This window comes from Coregonus clupeaformis, chromosome 31 (genome assembly GCF_020615455.1).
Source record: "Coregonus clupeaformis isolate EN_2021a chromosome 31, ASM2061545v1, whole genome shotgun sequence".
Lineage (NCBI taxonomy): Eukaryota > Metazoa > Chordata > Actinopteri > Salmoniformes > Salmonidae > Coregonus > Coregonus clupeaformis.
Window position 1 is genome coordinate 5,777,311 of NC_059222.1, and position 20,965 is coordinate 5,798,275.

Below are 20,965 nucleotides of genomic sequence, written 5' to 3' on the forward strand. Positions count from 1 at the left end.
AAAATCAGGTTTTAGGCAAAATCCACAATGCAACTAGTTCGGCATATGAAGGGATACAATTTTTTTTATAACAAACGTGAAAAATATTTTTTATACATTTTGCATGAAAAGGGTCTAAGATATGTTTTTTACGTTCAGCACTAGAAGGACAGACGTAGAATACAATTTAGAAGGGTTTTCAAATGTGATTTTTTAAAAGCTTTTTTCAATGAATATTGTCTAAAATCATATTTTAGGCAAAATCCACAACAAAACTAGTTCGGCATATGAAGGGATACAAAGTTTTTTTATAAAAAAAGTGACAAATATTTTTTATAAATTTGTCATGAAAAGGGTCTAAAATATTTTTTTACGTTCAGCACTAGAAGAACATATGTAGAATACAACATACAAGGGTTTTCAAATGTGATTTTTATATTTTTTATACATTTTGCATGAAAAGGGTCTAAAATATTTTTTTATGTTCAGCACTAGATGAACATATGTAGAATACAACATACAAGGGTTTTCAAATGTGATTTTTATATTTTTTATACATTTTGCATGAAAAGGGTCTAAAATATTTTTTTTACGTTCAGCACTAGAAGGACTGATGTAGAATACAATATACAAGGGTTTTCAAATGTGATTTTAAAAAAAATGTTTTCAATTAACATTTTCTAAAATCTTGTTTTAGGCAAAATCCACAATACAACTAGTTCGGCATATGAAGGGATAATTTTTGTTAAATAACAAACATGAATTTTTTTTTATACATTTTGCATGAAAAGGGTCTAAAATATTTTTTTAACGTTCAGCACTAGAAGGACATATGTAGAATTCAACATACAAGGGTTTTCAAATGTGATTAAAAAAAATGTTCAATGAATATTTTCTAAAATCATGTTTTAGGCAAAATCCACAATGCAACTAGTTCGGCATATGAAGGGATACATTTTTTTTATAACAAACGTGAAAAATATTTTTTATACATTTTGCATGAAAAGGGTCTAAGATATGTTTTTTACGTTCAGCACTAGAAGGACAGACGTAGAATACAATTTAGAAGGGTTTTCAAATGTGATTTTTTAAAAGCTTTTTTCAATGAATATTGTCTAAAATCATATTTTAGGCAAAATCCACAACAAAACTAGTTCGGCATATGAAGGGATACAAAGTTTTTTTATAAAAAAAGTGACAAATATTTTTTATAAATTTGTCATGAAAAGGGTCTAAAATATTTTTTTACGTTCAGCACTAGAAGAACATATGTAGAATACAACATACAAGGGTTTTCAAATGTGATTTTTATATTTTTTATACATTTTGCATGAAAAGGGTCTAAAATATTTTTTTATGTTCAGCACTAGATGAACATATGTAGAATACAACATACAAGGGTTTTCAAATGTGATTTTTATGTTTTTTATACATTTTGCATGAAAAGGGTCTAAAATATTTTTTTTACGTTCAGCACTAGAAGGACTGATGTAGAATACAGTATACAAGGGTTTTCAAATGTGATTAAAAAAAAAATGTTTTCAATTAACATTTTCTAAAATCTTGTTTTAGGCAAAATCCACAATGCAACTAGTTCGGCATATGAAGGGATAATTTTTGTTAAATAACAAACATGAATTTTTTTTATACATTTTGCATGAAAAGGGTCTAAAATATTTTTTTAACGTTCAGCACTAGAAGGACATATGTAGAATTCAACATACAAGGGTTTTCAAATGTGATTAAAAAAATTTTTCAATGAATATTTTCTAAAATCATGTTTTAGGCAAAATCCACAATGCAACTAGTTCGGCATATGAAGGGATACATTTTTTTTATAACAAACGTGAAAAATATTTTTTATACATTTTGCATGAAAAGGGTCTAAGATATGTTTTTTACGTTCAGCACTAGAAGGACAGACGTAGAATACAATTTAGAAGGGTTTTCAAATGTGATTTTTTAAAAGCTTTTTTCAATGAATATTGTCTAAAATCATATTTTAGGCAAAATCCACAACAAAACTAGTTCGGCATATGAAGGGATACAAAGTTTTTTTATAAAAAAAGTGACAAATATTTTTATAAATTTGTCATGAAAAGGGTCTAAAATATTTTTTTACGTTCAGCACTAGAAGAACATATGTAGAATACAACATACAAGGGTTTTCAAATGTGATTTTTATATTTTTTATACATTTTGCATGAAAAGGGTCTAAAATATTTTTTTATGTTCAGCACTAGATCGGAACATATGTAGAATACAACATACAAGGGTTTTCAAATGTGATTTTTATGTTTTTTATACATTTTGCATGAAAAGGGTCTAAAATATTTTTTTTACGTTCAGCACTAGAAGGACTGATGTAGAATACAGTATACAAGGGTTTTCAAATGTGATTAAAAAAAAAATGTTTTCAATTAACATTTTCTAAAATCTTGTTTTAGGCAAAATCCACAATGCAACTAGTTCGGCATATGAAGGGATAATTTTTGTTAAATAACAAACATGAATTTTTTTTTATACATTTTGCATGAAAAGGGTCTAAAATATTTTTTTAACGTTCAGCACTAGAAGGACATATGTAGAATTCAACATACAAGGGTTTTCAAATGTGATTAAAAAAAATTTTCAATGAATATTTTCTAAAATCATGTTTTAGGCAAAATCCACAATGCAACTAGTTCGGCATATGAAGGGATAAATTTTTTTTTATAACAAACGTGAAAAATATTTTTTATACATTTTGCATGAAAAGGGTCTAAGATATGTTTTTTACGTTCAGCACTAGAAGGACAGACGTAGAATACAATTTAGAAGGGTTTTCAAATGTGATTTTTTAAAAGCTTTTTTCAATGAATATTGTCTAAAATCATATTTTAGGCAAAATCCACAACAAAACTAGTTCGGCATATGAAGGGATACAAAGTTTTTTTATAAAAAAAGTGAAAAATATTTTTTATACATTTGTCATGAAAAGGGTCTAAAATATTTTTTATGTTCAGCACTAGAAGGACATATGTAGAATATAACATACAAGGGTTTTCAAATGTGATTCAAAAAAAAATTATTCTATGAATATTTTCTAAAATCAGGTTTTAGGCAAAATCCACAATGCAACTAGTTCGGCATATGAAGGGATACAATTTTTTTTATAACAAACGTGAAAAATATTTTTTATACATTTTGCATGAAAAGGGTCTAAGATATGTTTTTTACGTTCAGCACTAGAAGGACAGACGTAGAATACAATTTAGAAGGGTTTTCAAATGTGATTTTTTAAAAGCTTTTTTTCAATGAATATTGTCTAAAATCATATTTTAGGCAAAATCCACAACAAAACTAGTTCGGCATATGAAGGGATACAAAGTTTTTTTATAAAAAAAGTGACAAATATTTTTTATAAATTTGTCATGAAAAGGGTCTAAAATATTTTTACGTTCAGCACTAGAAGAACATATGTAGAATACAACATACAAGGGTTTTCAAATGTGATTTTTATATTTTTTATACATTTTGCATGAAAAGGGTCTAAAATATTTTTTTATGTTCAGCACTAGATGAACATATGTAGAATACAACATACAAGGGTTTTCAAATGTGATTTTTATATTTTTTATACATTTTGCATGAAAAGGGTCTAAAATATTTTTTTTACGTTCAGCACTAGAAGGACTATTGTAGAATACAATATACAAGGGTTTTCAAATGTGATTTTAAAAAAAATGTTTTCAATTAACATTTTCTAAAATCTTGTTTTAGGCAAAATCCACAATGCAACTAGCTCGGCATATGAAGGGATAATTTTTGTTAAATAACAAACATGAATTTTTTTTTATACATTTTGCATGAAAAGGGTCTAAAATATTTTTTTAACGTTCAGCACTAGAAGGACATATGTAGAATTCAACATACAAGGGTTTTGAAATGTGATTAAAAAAAATTTTCAATGAATATTTTCTAAAATCATGTTTTAGGCAAAATCCACAATGCAACTAGTTCGGCATATGAAGGGATACATTTTTTTTTATAACAAACGTGAAAAATATTTTTTATACATTTTGCATGAAAAGGGTCTAAGATATGTTTTTTACGTTCAGCACTAGAAGGACAGACGTAGAATACAATTTAGAAGGGTTTTCAAATGTGATTTTTAAAAGCTTTTTTTCAATGAATATTGTCTAAAATCATATTTTAGGCAAAATCCACAACAAAACTAGTTCGGCATATGAAGGGATACAAAGTTTTTTTATAAAAAAAGTGAAAAAATATTTTTATACATTTGTCATGAAAAGGGTCTAAAATATTTTTTATGTTCAGCACTAGAAGGACATATGTAGAATATAACATACAAGGGTTTTCAAATGTGATTCAAAAAAAAAATTATTCTATGAATATTTTCTAAAATCAGGTTTTAGGCAAAATCCACAATGCAACTAGTTCGGCATATGAAGGGATACAATTTTTTTTATAACAAACGTGAAAAATATTTTTTATACATTTTGCATGAAAAGGGTCTAAAATATGTTTTTTACGTTCAGCACTAGAAGGACAGACGTAGAATACAATTTAGAAGGGTTTTCAAATGTGATTTTTTAAAAGCTTTTTTCAATGAATATTGTCTAAAATCATATTTTAGGCAAAATCCACAACAAAACTAGTTCGGCATATGAAGGGATACAAAGTTTTTTTATAAAAAAAAGTGAAAAATATTTTTTATAAATTTGTCATGAAAAGGGTCTAAAATATTTTTTTACGGTCAGCACTAGAAGAACATATGTAGAATACAACATACAAGGGTTTTCAAATGTGATTTTTATATTTTTTATACATTTTGCATGAAAAGGGTCTAAAATATTTTTTTTACGTTCAGCACTAGATGAACATATGTAGAATACAACATACAAGGGTTTTCAAATGTGATTTTTATGTTTTTTATACATTTTGCATGAAAAGGGTCTAAAATATTTTTTTTACGTTCAGCACTAGAAGGACTGATGTAGAATACAGTATACAAGGGTTTTCAAATGTGATTAAAAAAAAAATGTTTTCAATTAACATTTTCTAAAATCTTGTTTTAGGCAAAATCCACAATGCAACTAGTTCAGCATATGAAGGGATACAATTTTTTTTATAACAAACGTGACAAATATTTTTTATACATTTTGCATGAAAAGGGTCTAAAATATTTTTTTAACGTTCAGCACTAGAAGGACATATGTAGAATTCAACATACAAGGGTTTTCAAATGTGATTAAAAAAATTTTTCTATGAATATTTTCTAAAATCATGTTTTAGACTAAATCCACAATGCAACTAGTTCGGCATATGAAGGGATAAATTTTTTTTTATAACAAACGTGAAAAATATTTTTTATAAATTTGTCATGAAAAGGGTCTAAAATATTTTTTTACGTTCAGCACTAGAAGGACATATGTAGAATATAACATACAAGGGTTTTCAAATGTGATTCCAAAAAAAAATTATTCTATGAATATTTTCTAAAATCAGGTTTTAGGCAAAATCCACAATGCAACTAGTTCGGCATATGAAGGGATACAATTTTTTTATAACAAACGTGAAAAATATTTTTTATACATTTTGCATGAAAAGGGTCTAAGATATGTTTTTACGTTCAGCACTAGAAGGACAGACGTAGAATACAATTTAGAAGGGTTTTCAAATGTGATTTTTTAAAAGCTTTTTTCAATGAATATTGTCTAAAATCATATTTTAGGCAAAATCCACAACAAAACTAGTTCGGCATATGAAGGGATACAAAGTTTTTTTAATAAAAAAAGTGAAAAATATTTTTTATAAATTTGTCATGAAAAGGGTCTAAAATATTTTTTTACGTTCAGCACTAGAAGGACATATGTAGAATATAACATACAAGGGTTTTCAAATGTGATTCAAAAAAAAAATTATTCTATGAATATTTTCTAAAATCAAGTTTTAGGTATAATCCACAATGTAACTAGTTCGGCATATGAAGGGATACCATTTTTTAAATAACAAACGTGAAAAATATTTTTTATACATTTTGCATGAAAAGGGTCTAAAATATTTTTTTAACGTTCAGCACTAGAAGGACATATGTAGAATTCAACATACAAGGGTTTTCAAATGTGATTAAAAAAAATTTTTCAATGAATATTTTCTAAAATCATGTTTTAGGCAAAATCCACAATGCAACTAGTTCGGCATATGAAGGGATACAATTTTTTTTATAACAAACGTGAAAAATATTTTTTATAAATTTGTCATGAAAAGGGTCTAAAATATTTTTTTACGTTCAGCACTAGAAGGACATATGTAGAATATAACATACAAGGGTTTTCAAATGTGATTAAAAAAAAAAATTATTCTATGAATATTTTCTAAAATCAGGTTTTAGGCAAAATCCACAATGCAACTAGTTCGGCATATGAAGGGATACAATTTTTTTTATAACAAACGTGAAAAATATTTTTTATAAATTTGTCATGAAAAGGGTCTAAAATATTTTTTTTACGTTCAGCACTAGAAGGACATATGTAGAATATAACATACAAGGGTTTTCAAATGTGATTAAAAAAAAATTATTCTATGAATATTTTCTAAAATCAGGTTTTTAGGCAAAATCCACAATGCAACTAGTTCGGCATATGAAGGGATACAATTTTTTTTATAACAAACGTGAAAAATATTTTTTATACATTTTGCATGAAAAGGGTCTAAGATATGTTTTTTACGTTCAGCACTAGAAGGACAGACATAGAATACAATTTAGAAGGGTTTTCAAATGTGATTTATAAAAAAGCTTTTTTCAATGTATATTGTCTAAAATCATATTTTAGGCAAAATCCACAACAAAACTAGTTCGGCATATGAAGGGATACAAAGTTTTTTTATAAAAAAAGTGAAAAATATTTTTTATACATTTGTCATGAAAAGGGTCTAAAATATTTTTTATGTTCAGCACTAGAAGGACATATGTAGAATATAACATACAAGGGTTTACAAATGTGATTTAAAAAAAAAAATTTCTATGTATATTTTCTAAAATCATGTTTTAGGCAAAATCCACAATGCAACTAGTTCAGCATATGAAGGGATACAATTTTTTTTATAACAAACGTGAAAAATATTTTTTATACATTTTGCAAGAAAAGGGTCTAAAATATGTTTTTTACGTTCAGCACTAGAAGAACATATGTAGAATATAACATACAAGGGTTTTCAAATGTGATTCAAAAAAAAAATTATTCAATGAATATTTTCTAAAATCATGTTTTAGGCAAAATCCACAATGCAACTAGTTCGGCATATGAAGGGATACAATTTTTTTTATAACAAACGTAAAAAATATTTTTTATAAATTTGTCATGAAAAGGGTCTAAAATATTTTTTTACGTTCAGCACTAGAAGGACATATGTAGAATATAACATACAAGGGTTTTCAAATGTGATTCAAAAAAAATGTATTCTATGAATATTTTCTAAAATCAAGTTTTAGGTATAATCCACAATGTAACTAGTTCGGCATATGAAGGGATACCATTTTTTTAATAACAAACGTGAAAAATATTTTTTATACATTTTGCAAGAAAAGGGTATAAAATATGTTTTTTACGTTCAGCACTAGAAGGACATATGTAGAATATAACATACAAGGGCTTTCAAATGTGATTCAAAAAAAAATATTCTATGAATATTTTCTAAAATCAAGTTTTAGGTATAATCCACAATGTAACTAGTTCGGCATATGAAGGGATACCATTTTTTAAATAACAAACATGAAAAATATTTTTTATAAATTTGTCATGAAAAGGGTCTAAAATATTTTTTTACGTTCAGCACTAGAAGGACATATGTAGAATATAACATACAAGGGTTTTCAAATGTGATTCCAAAAAAAAATTATTCTATGAATATTTTCTAAAATCAGGTTTTAGGCAAAATCCACAATGCAACTAGTTCGGCATATGAAGGGATACAATTTTTTTTATAACAAACGTGAAAAATATTTTTTATACATTTTGCATGAAAAGGGTCTAAGATATGTTTTTTACGTTCAGCACTAGAAGGACAGACGTAGAATACAATTTAGAAGGGTTTTCAAATGTGATTTTTTAAAAGCTTTTTTCAATGAATATTGTCTAAAATCATATTTTAGGCAAAATCCACAACAAAACTAGTTCGGCATATGAAGGGATACAAAGTTTTTTTATAAAAAAAGTGAAAAATATATTTTATACATTTGTCATGAAAAGGGTCTAAAATATTTTTTATGTTCAGCACTAGAAGGACATATGTAGAATATAACATACAAGGGTTTACAAATGTGATAAAAAAAAAAAAATTCTATGTATATTTTCTAAAGTCATGTTTTAGGCAAAATCCACAATGCAACTAGTTCAGCATATGAAGGGATACAATTTTTTTTATAACAAACGTGACAAATATTTTTTATACATTTTGCATGAAAAGGGTCTAAAATATTTTTTTTACGTTCAGCACTAGAAGGACAGACGTAGAATACAATTTAGAAGGGTTTTCAAATGTGATTTTTTAAAAGCTTTTTTCAATGAATATTGTCTAAAATCATATTTTAGGCAAAATCCACAACAAAACTAGTTCGGCATATGAAGGGATACAAAGTTTTTTTATAAAAAAAGTGAAAAATATTTTTTATAAATTTGTCATGAAAAGGGTCTAAAATATTTTTTTACGTTCAGCACTAGAAGGACATATGTAGAATATAACATACAAGGGTTTTCAAATGTGATTAAAAAAAAAATGTATTCTATGAATATTTTCTAAAATCAAGTTTTAGGCAAAATCCACAATGCAACTAGTTCAGCATATGAAGGGATACAATTTTTTTTATAACAAACGTGAAAAATATTTTTTTATACATTTTGCATGAAAAGGGTCTAAGATATGTTTTTTACGTTCAGCACTAGAAGGACATATGTAGAATATAACATACAAGGGTTTTCAAATGTGATTTTTTAAAAGCTTTTTTCAATGAATATTGTCTAAAATCATATTTTAGGCAAAATCCACAACAAAACTAGTTCGGCATATGAAGGGATACAAAGTTTTTTTATAAAAAAAGTGAAAAATATTTTTTATACATTTGTCATGAAAAGGGTCTAAAATATTTTTTATGTTCAGCACTAGAAGGACATATGTAGAATATAACATACAAGGGTTTACAAATGTGATTTAAAAAAAAAAAATTCTATGTATATTTTCTAAAATCATGTTTTAGGCAAAATCCACAATGCAACTAGTTCAGCATATGAAGGGATACAATTTTTTTTATAACAAACGTGAAAAATATTTTTTATACATTTTGCAAGAAAAGGGTCTAAAATATGTTTTTTACGTTCAGCACTAGAAGAACATATGTAGAATATAACATACAAGGGTTTTCAAATGTGATTCAAAAAAAAAATTATTCAATGAATATTTTCTAAAATCATGTTTTAGGTAAAATCCACAATGCAACTAGTTCGGCATATGAAGGGATACAATTTTTTTTATAACAAACGTAAAAAATATTTTTTATAAATTTGTCATGAAAAGGGTCTAAAATATTTTTTTACGTTCAGCACTAGAAGGACATATGTAGAATATAACATACAAGGGTTTTCAAATGTGATTCAAAAAAAAATGTATTCTATGAATATTTTCTAAAATCAAGTTTTAGGTATAATCCACAATGTAACTAGTTCGGCATATGAAGGGATACCATTTTTTTAATAACAAACGTGAAAAATATTTTTTATACATTTTGCAAGAAAAGGGTATAAAATATGTTTTTTACGTTCAGCACTAGAAGGACATATGTAGAATATAACATACAAGGGCTTTCAAATGTGATTAAAAAAAAAAAATATTCTATGAATATTTTCTAAAATCAAGTTTTAGGTATAATCCACAATGTAACTAGTTCGGCATATGAAGGGATACCATTTTTTAAATAACAAACATGAAAAATATTTTTTATAAATTTGTCATGAAAAGGGTCTAAAATATTTTTTTACGTTCAGCACTAGAAGGACATATGTAGAATATAACATACAAGGGTTTTCAAATGTGATTCCAAAAAAAAATTATTCTATGAATATTTTCTAAAATCAGGTTTTAGGCAAAATCCACAATGCAACTAGTTCGGCATATGAAGGGATACAATTTTTTTTATAACAAACGTGAAAAATATTTTTTATACATTTTGCATGAAAAGGGTCTAAGATATGTTTTTTACGTTCAGCACTAGAAGGACAGACGTAGAATACAATTTAGAAGGGTTTTCAAATGTGATTTTTTTAAAGCTTTTTTCAATTAATATTGTCTAAAATCATATTTTAGGCAAAATCCACAACAAAACTAGTTCGGCATATGAAGGGATACAAAGTTTTTTTATAAAAAAAGTGAAAAATATATTTTATACATTTGTCATGAAAAGGGTCTAAAATATTTTTTATGTTCAGCACTAGAAGGACATATGTAGAATATAACATACAAGGGTTTACAAATGTGATAAAAAAAAAAAATTTCTATGTATATTTTCTAAAATCATGTTTTAGGCAAAATCCACAATGCAACTAGTTCAGCATATGAAGGGATACAATTTTTTTTATAACAAACGTGACAAATATTTTTTATACATTTTGCATGAAAAGGGTCTAAAATATTTTTTTTACGTTCAGCACTAGAAGGACAGACGTAGAATACAATTTAGAAGGGTTTTCAAATGTGATTTTTTAAAAGCTTTTTTCAATGAATATTGTCTAAAATCATATTTTAGGCAAAATCCACAACAAAACTACCGTATTGGTCCGAATATAAGACGACCCTGATTATAAGACGACCCCCCGTTTTTCAACACAAACATTTAGAAAAACAGATTTGCAGACTAGATTTGCCGAACAAAGAACTTCATTTTATTTTAAAATAACAATATTAAAAACACAGTGAATTAAACACAAAGGCAAACTATGTACAGTATGATTCAAAATTAATATCAAGCAATAATAAAGCAACATTTTTAAATAACAGAGAAAATACAGGCCACACATTTAACTAAACTTAACAAAAATTCGCCAAACTTCTCCTCCGATGTCTCTCTATCCCTCACACACGTCCTCTGCCCCGCTGTGTTCGCTCTCGCTGTCATCGCTCCCCAGCTGCTCCGCTTCCACCGGCTCCTCCCAAAGCACGTCGTCCTCGCTGCCGTCCAATGCATTTGAGATGCAACATTTTTTTAAAGCCATCGATGATGCTCTGTGAGGGAATAGCATCCCATGCATGCAGGATCCATTCACACAGTAGACGGACTGACGGCTTCTGTATTTTCCCGGTCGGTGTGAGTGCGTGGTTGCCAGACAGGAGCCACTCTGTGTATTTTTTCGCAGGTTATCCTTGAAAGGCTTGTTCACAACTACGTCCAACACCTGTAGCTGGCTTGTCATTCCCCCTGGTATGATCACAAGATCCCCCGTTCATTGCTCGCACCTGACTTTTCACGGGCTCAGTCAGATGTCCGCGGAACGCATCCAGAACGAGCATGTTCCTCCTCTTCCTCAGTCCCCCGTAGCGTGCGCCCCACACAACCTTTAGCCAGTCCACTACAAGCCCCGACTCCATCCAGCCCTTCTCCTGGCGCGCACAATAATGCCAGCTGGCATTGGGTCCTTTGGCACAGTCTTACGCTTAAGAATGACATACGGGGGAGTTTGCTGCCACCAGCGAGACATGTCAACATGACAGTGACGCGGCTCTTCTCGTTGCCCGTTGATTTCACCAACACAGACTTTTCTCCCTTTCTATTGACAGTCACCGATGTTGGCATGTCGAAATAAACGGGTGTCTGATCAGCATTGCCGATCTGATCCAGCGGGTAGGAGTGCTTCTTCCTCAGGTTGATAACAAAGCGCTGAAACGAAGCAGCTTCTCTCCGAAGTCTGACGGCAGGCGTTGGGCCAAACTCGTTCTCCGTCTAAGTGACAGTCCATTACGCCGCATCATCCTACGACACCAGCCGAGGCTGGCTTTAAATCCAGTGATGTTGAGCTCTCTGGCGATTTCCAGGGCCTTAACCTGGATGACAGCTCTGGTAATGGGCATTCCCTCACTTCTTTTTTCCCTGACATATTCAAAAACCCTCCGGTCAACCTCAATGAAACGACCACTTTGAGGACCACGGAAGGATTTTCGCTGACTGTTAGCATCTTTTAGACGTTGTTTTTCTGCTCGCCATCTTCTTACATTACACTCAGTGACCCCGAATGTCTTGGCAGCTTGGCAGTTGTTAGATGACTCTGCCTTATTGACAACCATTATTTTGAAATTGGCATCATAGCTCCTCCGCTGTTGTTTATTGACCTGGCCCACTTTTGAGCCACTTGTCTCTAAATGGTCAGCCTGTCTTTCCATCTTTAAACACCGGTAACGGGCTGGTTGTTAAGGACGCCTCTTCCCTCCGTCCGGAACGAATTTTTGGCGCCATCTGTGCCCGCGAATGTGTATTGACATTTAAAGGGAGCGCCGAAGAAGAGAAACTGCGCTCTGAATACTAGACCCCGAATATAAGACGACCCGACTTTTTTGGACCTATTTCGAGGGGAAAAAAGGCCGTCTTATATTCGGACCAATACGGTAGTTCGGCATATGAAGGGATACAAAGTTTTTTTATAAAAAAAGTGAAAAATATTTTTTATAAATTTGTCATGAAAAGGGTCTAAAATATTTTTTTACGTTCAGCACTAGAAGGACATATGTAGAATATAACATACAAGGGTTTTCAAATGTGATTCAAAAAAAAATTTATTCTATGAATATTTTCTAAAATCAAGTTTTAGGCAAAATCCACAATGCAACTAGTTCGGCATATGAAGGGATACAATTTTTTTTATAACAAACGTGAAAAATATTTGTATACATTTTGCATGAAAAGGGTCTAAAATATTTTTTTTTACGTTCAGCACTAGAAGGACAGACGTAGAATATAATATACAAGGGTTTTCAAATGTGATTTTTTAAAAGCTTTTTTCAATGAATATTGTCTAAAATCATATTTTAGGCAAAATCCACAACAAAACTAGTTCGGCATATGAAGGGATACAAAGTTTTTTTATAAAAAAAAGTGAAAAATATTTTTTATAAATTTGTCATGAAAAGGGTCTAAAATATTTTTTTACGGTCAGCACTAGAAGGACATATGTAGAATACAACATACAAGGGTTTTCAAATGTGATTTTATATTTTTTATACATTTTGCATGAAAAGTGTCTAAAATATTTTTTACGTTCAGCACTAGTTCGAACATATGTAGAATACAACATACAAGGGTTTTCAAATGTGATTTTTATGTTTTTTATACATTTTGCATGAAAAGGGTCTAAAATATTTTTTTTACGTTCAGCACTAGAAGGACTGATGTAGAATACAATATACAAGGGTTTTCAAATGTGATTAAAAAAAATTTTCAATGAATATTTTCTAAAATCATGTTTTAGGCAAAATCCACAATGCAACTAGTTCGGCATATGAAGGGATACAATTTTTTTTATAACAAACGTGAAAATATTTTTTTATAAATTTGTCATGAAAAGGGTCTAAAATATTTTTTTACGTTCAGCACTAGAAGGACATATGTAGAATACAACATACAAGGGTTTTCAAATGTGATTCCAAAAAAAAATTTATTCTATGAATATTTTCTAAAATCATGTTTTAGGCAAAATCCACAGTGCAACTAGTTCGGCATATGAAGGGATACAATTTTTTTTAATAACAAACGTGAAAAATATTTTTTATACATTTTGCATGAAAAGGGTCTAAGATATGTTTTTTTACGTTCAGCACTAGAAGGACAGACGTAGAATACAATTTAGAAGGGTTTTCAAATGTGATTTTTTAAAAGCTTTTTTCAATGAATATTGTCTAAAATCATGTTTTAGGCAAAATCCACAACAAAACTAGTTCGGCATATGAAGGGATACAAAGTTTTTTTATAAAAAACGTTAAAAATATATTTTATACATTTGTCATGAAAAGGGTCTAAAATATTTTTTTATGTTCAGCACTAGAAGGACATATGTAGAATATAACATACAAGGGTTTCAAATGTGATAAAAAAAAAAATTCTATGTACATTTTCTAAAATCATGTTTTAGGCAAAATCCACAATGCAACTAGTTCGGCATATGAAGAGATACAATTTTTTTTATAACAAACGTGAAAAATATTTTTTATACATTTTGCATGAAAAGGGTCTAAAATATATTTTTTACGTTCAGCACTAGAAGGACAGACGTAGAATACAATTTAGAAGGGTTTTCAAATGTGATTTTTTTTAAAGCTTTTTTCAATGAATATTGTCTAAAATCATGTTTTAGGCAAAATCCACAACAAAACTAGTTCGGCATATGAAGGGATACAAAGTTTTTTTATAAAAAACGTTAAAAATATTTTTATACATTTTGCATGAAAACGGTCTAAAATATTTTTTATGTTCAGCACTAGAAGGACATATGTAGAATATAACATACAAGGGTTTCAAATGTGATTCAAAAAAAAAATATTCTATGAATATTTTCTAAAATCATGTTTTAGGCAAAATCCACAATGCAACTAGTTCAGCATATGAAGGGATACAATTTTTTTATAACAAACGTGAAAAATATTTTTTATACATTTTGCAAGAAGAGGGTCTAAAATATTTTTTTTACGTTCAGCACTAGAAGGACATATGTAGAATATAACATACAAGGGTTTTCAAATGTGATTCAAAAAAAAATTATTCAATTAATATTTTCTAAAATCATGTTTTAGGCAAAATCCACAATGCAACTAGTTCGGCATATGAAGGCATACAATTTTTTTTATAAAAAACGTAAAAAATATTTTTTATAAATTTTTCATGAAAAGGGTCTAAAATATTTTTTTAACGTTCAGCACTAGAAGGACACATGTAGAATATAACATACAAGGGTTTTCAAATGTGATTAAAAAAAAATTATATGAATATTTTCTAAAATCATGTTTTAGGCAAAATCCACAATGCAACTAGTTCGGCATATGAAGGGATACCATTTTTTTTTATAACAAACGTGAAAAATATTTTTTATACATTTTGCATGAAAAGGGTCTAAAATATGTTTTTTACGTTCAGCACTAGAAGGACATATGTAGAATATAACCTACAAGGGCTTTCAAATGTGATTAAAAATAAATATTCTATGAATATTTTCTAAAATCATGTTTTAGGCATAATCCACAATGCAACTAGTTCGGCATATGAAGGGATACCATTTTTTTTAAATAACAAACGTGAAAAATATTTTTTATAAATTTGTCATGAAAAGGGTCTAAAATATTTTTTTACGTTCAGCACTAGAAGGACATATGTAGAATATAACATACAAGGGTTTTCAAATGTGATTCCAAAAAAAAATTATTCTATGAATATTTTCTAAAATCATGTTTTAGGCAAAATCCACAATGCAACTAGTTCGGCATATGAAGGGATACAATTTTTTTTATAACAAACGTGAAAAATATTTTTTATACATTTTGCATGAAAAGGGTCTAAGATATGTTTTTTACGTTCAGCACTAGAAGGACAGACGTAGAATACAACTTAGAAGGGTTTTCAAATGTGATTTTTTAAAAAGCTTTTTTCAATTAATATTGTCTAAAATCATGTTTTAGGCAAAATCCACAACAAAACTAGTTCGGCATATGAAGGGATACAAAGTTTTTTTATAAAAAACGTTAAAAATATATTTTATACATTTGTCATGAAAAGTGTCTAAAATATTTTTTTATGTTCAGCACTAGAAGGACATATGTAGAATATAACATACAAGGGTTTTCAAATGTGATTTAAAAAAAAATTATTCTATGAATATTTTCTAAAATCATGTTTTAGGCAAAATCCACCATGCAACTAGTTCGGCATATGAAGGGATACAATTTTTTTTTATAACAAACGTGAAAACTATTTTTTATACATTTTGCATGAAAAGTGTCTAAAATATTTTTTTTACGTTCAGCACTAGAAGGACAGACGTAGAATACAATTTAGAAGGGTTTTCAAATGTGATTTTTTAAAAAGCTTTTTCAAAGAATATTGTCTAAAATCATATTTTAGGCAAAATCCACAACAAAACTAGTTCGGCATATGAAGGGATACAAAGTTTTTTTATAAAAAAAGTGAAAAATATTTTTTATAAATTTGTCATGAAAAGGGTCTAAAATATTTTTTTACGTTCAGCACTAGAAGGACATATGTAGAATATAACATACAAGGGTTTTCAAATGTGATTCCAAAAAAAATTTATTCTATGAATATTTTCTAAAATCAAGTTTTAGGCAAAATCCACAATGCAACTAGTTCGGCATATGAAGGGATACAATTTTTTTTATAACAAACGTGAAAAATATTTTTTATACATTTTGCATGAAAAGGGTCTAAGATATGTTTTTTACGTTCAGCACTAGAAGGACATATGTAGAATATAACATACAAGGGTTTTCAAATGTGATTTTTTAAAAGCTTTTTTCAATGAATATTGTCTAAAATCATATTTTAGGCAAAATCCACAACAAAACTAGTTCGGCATATGAAGGGATACAAAGTTTTTTTATAAAAAAAAGTGAAAAATATTTTTTATAAATTTGTCATGAAAAGGGTCTAAAATATTTTTTTACGTTCAGCACTAGAAGGACATATGTAGAATACAACATACAAGGGTTTTCAAATGTGATTTTTATATTTTTATACATTTTGCATGAATATTGTCTAAAATATTTTTTACGTTCAGCACTAGATGAACATATGTAGAATACAACATACAAGGGTTTTTCAAATGTGATTTTTATGTTTTTTATACATTTTGCATGAAAAGGGTCTAAAATATTTTTTTTACGTTCAGCACTAGAAGGACAGACGTAGAATACAATTTACAAGGGTTTTCAAATGTGATTTAAAAAAAAATGCTTTTTCAATTAACATTTTCTAAAATCATGTTTTAGGCAAAATCCACAATGCAACTAGTTCGGCATATGAAGGGATACATTTTTGTTAAATAACAAACGTGAAATTTTTTTTATACATTTTGCATGAAAAGGGTCTAAAATATTTTTTTAACGTTCAGCACTAGAAGGACATATGTAGAATTCAACATACAAGGGTTTTCAAATGTGATTAAAAAAAATTTTCAATGAATATTTTCTAAAATCATGTTTTAGGCAAAATCCACAATGCAACTAGTTCGGCATATGAAGGGATACATTTTTTTTTATAACAAACGTGAAAAATATTTTTTATAAATTTGTCATGAAAAGGGTCTAAAATATTTTTTTACGTTCAGCACTAGAAGGACATATGTAGAATATAACATACAAGGGTTTTCAAATGTGATTCCAAAAAAAATTTATTCTATGAATATTTTCTAAAATCATGTTTTAGGCAAAATCCACAGTGCAACTAGTTTGGCATATGAAGGGATACAATTTTTTTTATAACAAACGTTAAACATATTTTTTATACATTTTGCATGAAAAGGGTCTAAGATATTTTTTTTACGTTCAGCACTAGAAGGACAGACGTAGAATACAATTTAGAAGGGTTTTCAAATGTGATTTTTTAAAAAGCTTTTTTCAATGAATATTGTCTAAAATCATGTTTTAGGCAAAATCCACAACAAAACTAGTTCGGCATATGAAGGGATACAAAGTTTTTTTATAAAAAACGTGAAAAATATATTTTATACATTTTGTCATGAAAAGGGTCTAAAATATTTTTTTATGTTCAGCACTAGAAGGACATATGTAGAATATAACATACAAGGGTTTCAAATGTGATAAAAAAAAAAAATTCTATGAATATTTTCTAAAATCATGTTTTAGGCAAAATCCACAATGCAACTAGTTCAGCATATGAAGGGATACAATTTTTTTTATAACAAACGTGAAGTTTTTTTTTATACATTTTGCATGAAAAGGGTCTAAAATATATTTTTTACGTTCAGCACTAGAAGGACAGACGTAGAATACAATTTACAAGGGTTTTCAAATGTGATTTTTTAAAAAGCTTTTTTCAATGAATATTGTCTAAAATCATGTTTTAGGCAAAATCCACAACAAAACTAGTTCGGCATATGAAGGGATACAAAGTTTTTTTATAAAAAAACGTGAAAAATATTTTTTATACATTTTGTCATGAAAAGGGTCTAAAATATTTTTTTACGTTCAGCACTAGAAGGACATATGTAGAATATAACATACAAGGGTTTTCAAATGTGATTTAAAAAAAAAAAATCTATGAATATTTTCTAAAATCATGTTTTAGGCAAAATCCACAATGCAACTAGTTCGGCATATGAAGGGATACAATTTTTTTTTATAACAAACGTGAAAAATATTTTTTATACATTTTGCATGAAAAGGGTCTAAAATATGTTTTTTTACGTTCAGCACTAGAAGAACATACGTAGAATACAACATACAAGGGTTTTCAAATGTGATTCAAAAAAAAATTTATTCAATGAATATTTTCTAAAATCATGTTTTAGGCAAAATCCACAATGCAACTAGTTCGGCATATGAAGGGATACAATTTTTTTTATAACAAACGTGAAAAAATATTTTTTTATAAATTTTGCATGAAAAGGGTCTAAAATATTTTTTTACGTTCAGCACTAGAAGGACATATGTAGAATATAACATACAAGGGTTTTCAAATGTGATTCAAAAAAAATGTTTTCAATGAATATTTTCTAAAATCATGTTTTAGGCAAAATCCACAACGTAACTAGTTCGGCATATGAAGGGATACCATTTTTTTAATAACAAACGTGAAAAATATTTTTTATACATTTTGCATGAAAAGGGTCTAAAATATTTTTTTTACGTTCAGCACTAGAAGGACATATGTAGAATATAACATACAAGGGCTTTCAAATGTGATTAAAAAAAATAAATATTCTATGAATATTTTCTAAAATCAAGTTTTAGGCAAAATCCACAATGCAACTAGTTCGGCATATGAAGGGATACCATTTTTTTTAAATAACAAACATGAAAAATATTTTTTATAAATTTTGTCATGAAAAGGGTCTAAAATATTTTTTTACGTTCAGCACTAGAAGGACATACGTAGAATATAACATACAAGGGTTTTCAAATGTGATTCCAAAAAAAAATTATTCAATGAATATTTTCTAAAATGATGTTTTAGGCAAAATCCACAATGCAACTAGTTCGGCATATGAAGGGATACAATTTTTTTTGTAAAAAACGTGAAAAATATTTTTTATACATTTTGCATGAAAAGGGTCTAATATATATTTTTTTAACGTTCAGCACTTGAAGGACAGACGTAGAATACAATTTAAAAGGGTTTTCAAATGTGAGTTTTTAAAAAGCTTTTTCAATGAATATTGTCTAAAATCATGTTTTAGGCAAAATCCACAAAAAAACTAGTTCGGCATATGAAGGGATACAAAGTTTTTTTATAAAAAAACGTTAAACATATATTTTATAAATTTTGCATGAAAAGGGTCTAAAATATTTTTTTACGTTCAGCACTAGAAGGACATATGTAGAATACAACTTATAAGGGTTTTCAAATGTGATTAAAAAAAAAATTTCTATGAATATTTTCTAAAATCATGTTTTAGGCAAAATCCACAAATGCAACTAGTTCAGCATATGAAGGGATACAATTTTTTTTTATAAAAAACGTGAAACATATTTTTTATACATTTTGCATGAAAAGGGTCTAAAATATTTTTTTTACGTTCAGCACTAGAAGGACAGACGTAGAATACAATTTACAAGGGTTTTCAAATGTGATTTTAAAAAAAGCTTTTTTCAATGAATATTTTCTAAAATCATGTTTTAGGCAAAATCCACAATGCAACTAGTTCGGCATATGAAGGGATACAATTTTTTTTTATAAAAAACGTGAAACATATTTTTTATAAATTTGTCATGAAAAGGGTCTAAAATATTTTTTTACATTCAGCACTAGAAGGACATATGTAGAATACAACATACAAGGGTTTTCAAATGTGATTCAAAAAAAATTTATTCAATGAATATTTTCTAAAATCATGTTTTAGGCAAAATCCACAATGCAACTAGTTCGGCATATGAAGGGATACAATTTTTTTAATAACAAACGTGAAAAATATTTTTTATACATTTTGCATGAAAAGGGTCTAAATATGTTTTTTACGTTCAGCACTTGAAGGACATACGTAGAATACAATATACAAGGGTTTTCAAATGTGATTTTTTAAAAAGCTTTTTTCAATGAATATTGTCTAAAATCATATTTTAGGCAAAATCCACAACAAACAACTAGTTCGGCATATGAAGGGATACAAAGTTTTTTTATAAAAAAAGTTAAACATATTTTTTATAAATTTGTCATGAAAAGGGTCTAAAATATTTTTTTACGTTCAGCACTAGAAGGACATATGTAGAATACAACATACAAGGGTTTTCAAATGTGATTTTAAAAATTTTTATAATTCAATGAAATAGTTTCTAAAATGATTTTTTACGTCAGCACTAAATGCAACTATGTACGGCATATGAAAGCATACAAGTTTTTAACAAACGTGATTTTTATTTTTTTATACATTTTGCATGAAAAGGGTCTAAAATATTTTTTTACGTTCAGCACTAGAAGGACTGACGTAGAATACAATTTACAAGGGTTTTCAAATGTGATTTTAAAAAAACTTTTTTCAATTAACATTTTCTAAAATCTTGTTTTAGGCAAAATCCACAATGCAACTAGTTCGGCATATGAAGGGATACTTTTTGTTAAATAACAAACATGAATTTTTTTTATACATTTTGCATGAAAAGGGTCTAAAATATTTTTTTAACGTTCAGCACTAGAAGGACATATGTAGAATTCAACATACAAGGGTTTTCAAATGTGATTAAAAAAAATTTTCAATGAATATTT